The following is a 2,500-nucleotide window of genomic DNA, read 5'->3' on the forward strand; positions in this document are numbered from 1 at the left end:
GCGACGCCCAGACAGACGTGCCCTCGACCGAGGCCTCGGGCGCAAATTGCGTTCAAAAACTCGATGATTCACGGGATTCTGCAATTCACACTAAGTATCGCATTTCGCTACGTTCTTCATCGTAACAAGAGCCGAGATATCCGTTGCCGAGAGTCGTTTCCACGTACTACCGAAAAATCGGCCACAAAACTGAATAGGGGCAACCCCCCCACAACAAATGTAAGGCCAAGGGGCAAAAGGAGGAAAAACGCACGAGAGAAAGAGAAACAAAGGTGTCTAACCCCCTCACGGGGGGAGGCTCGAACAGAGGACAATCTCCCCCCAGCCCCACGCCCTCGCAAAAAGGGGGGAAATGTGTGGGACAGCGATCGAGAAGGACTAGGGTGGCCACCCCGGGAGCTCGCGCTGCTTTTAGCCCTTCCCCGACACCAGCCCACAACAATTCCCCCTTTTCTCCGTAGAGCTAGGGACCGAAAGGAAGAGAACAGGTAGGGTAGAAAAAAAGCACAAACAAAGCACAAGCCTCCCAAGCCCCGTGCCTTCGGCAAAAGGGGGGAATTGAAGGGGACGACGATCGAGAAGGACGAGGGTGGCCACCCCGGGAGCTCGCGCTGCGTTTCGTCCTTCCGGAACACCAATCCACAACAATCCCACCTTTTCTCCGTAAAGCTAGGGGCCACGAGGAAGAAGGGAAGAGAACAACAAGAGAGAAAGGAATATATCAACCGTGGCTACCGGCTCACAAGGGGAGGAGGCTTCAAACAGAGAACAAGCTTCCCCAACCCCGTGCCTTCAAAAAAAGGGGGGAACTGCAGGGGACGACGATCGAGAAGGACTAGGGTGGCCACCCTGGGAACTCTCACTGCTTTTCGTCCTTCCCGAACACCAATCCACAACAATCCCACCTTTTCTCCGTAAAGCTAGGGGCCGAAAGAAGGGAAGAAAACAACACGAAAGAAAGAGAGATATCAAACGCGTCCACCGGCTCACAGGGGGAGGCTCAAACAGGGAACAAGCTTCCCCACCCCCGTGCCTTCGCAAAAAGGGGGGGAACTGCAGGGGACGGCGATCGAGAAGGACTAGGGTGGCCACCCTCAGAACTCGCACTGCTTTTCGTCCTTCCTGAACACCAATCCACAACAATCCCACCTTTTCTCCGTAAAGCTAAGGGGCCAAAAGCAAGAAGGGAAGAAAACAACAGGAAAGCAAGAGATATCAAACGTGGCTACCGGCTCACAAGGGGAGGCTCAAACAGAGAACAAGCTTCCCAAACCCCGCGCCTTCGGAAAAAGGGGGGAACTGCAGGGGACGGCGATCGAGAAGGACTAGGGTGGCCACCCTGGGAACTCGTACTGCTTTTCGTCCTTCCCGAACACCAATCCACAACAATCCCACCTCTCCTCCGTAAGGCTAGGGGCAAAAGGAAGAAGGGAAGAAAACAACACCAAAGAAACGAAGATCCCAAGAAAAGAGAGAAGCTCAACAGCACGCCGAGCAAGATGTCCGCTAACCAAAAAGAAATCAAACAAGGCACCCAATCAAAAAAGCGTCCCACCTCTTCACACCCTCCCACATGCATTCATCACAACACCCTTTCCAGCCCTACAACATAGCAAACAACCAAGCAAATAAATCACAACCCAAAAATTGACCAATAGAAAAGACGAGGGCCACGATGAGACCAGTGTCTGGAGCACGTCACTGAGAGGCAAACAGCCCCCCAACCCAACGACACAAGGCTTCAAACGACAAACAGACTGCTGCCCATAACACAAACCCACCCCGCTGTTGCACCCCTCCGTGTACAAAACACCCGACAACCTTTCCAGCGAGAGAGTCAACGGGGGTCAAAGAATCAAACTCCAAAGAGGAGTTGTCACGGGCCGACACTCAACGCTGGAGAAAGCCGCGAGCCACAAGTACATCGACGGTGCAAGGCCACTAGAGAGAGGGACGTTCGCAAAGCGCACGAAACGAAGAAATGACGCGAGTCCACATCCGGAGGGCGCTACCTCGCAAGGGGAGCTCACGAGAGGACGAGGAATTCCCTCGACGGCAAAGGCACGAGATAAGATTGCCACCCTCATGCCCGTCGGTGGGGAAAATTGCGATCTCGATGGAGCTCAGACCGAGGGATGGGTTTTTCATTACCTGGACACACAACCCTTCCGCGAGGGCATCATGTCGAGGAACGGTCGGGAGGGACTAGGGTGGCCAGCCCAACGGGTTGATCCGCTCTTCATCCATCCCATACTTGACCGCACCCCGACAATCTCGCCTCACGGAAGGTTTGAGCTACCAGGCGCGCGCGCAACCACTCCCTCGACCCAACCACCAGCGAAAAAGCTCACCCAAGCAACACATCAACCGCCACCGCCCTTTCGAGAGAACCAACTATGGAAGCCCGCACCCTTGGCCCATGCCTTCCAACGAACAAAAGACCGAGCACCGCCGCTACGAATGAGTCCAAATTTATCCATCGTTTTTACCAAGCACCTCA

General features: G+C 54.6%; 1 non-coding gene across 1 annotated transcript; it reads right to left on the bottom strand.

Moving 5' to 3' along the window:
- Position 1: 1 nt before the first annotated feature.
- LOC149172136 (5.8S ribosomal RNA) lies at positions 2-155 on the bottom strand. The gene has a single exon (XR_016259919.1). It is a non-coding gene; the product is annotated as a 5.8S ribosomal RNA (ribosomal RNA).
- Between the last annotated feature and the right edge of the window lie 2,345 nt (positions 156-2,500).

The sequence above is a fragment of the Pinus tabuliformis genome, chromosome 4_2 (assembly GCF_031772625.1).
Source record: "Pinus tabuliformis cultivar Carrire ecotype Pingquan chromosome 4_2, CPIR1, whole genome shotgun sequence".
Lineage (NCBI taxonomy): Eukaryota > Viridiplantae > Streptophyta > Pinopsida > Pinales > Pinaceae > Pinus > Pinus tabuliformis.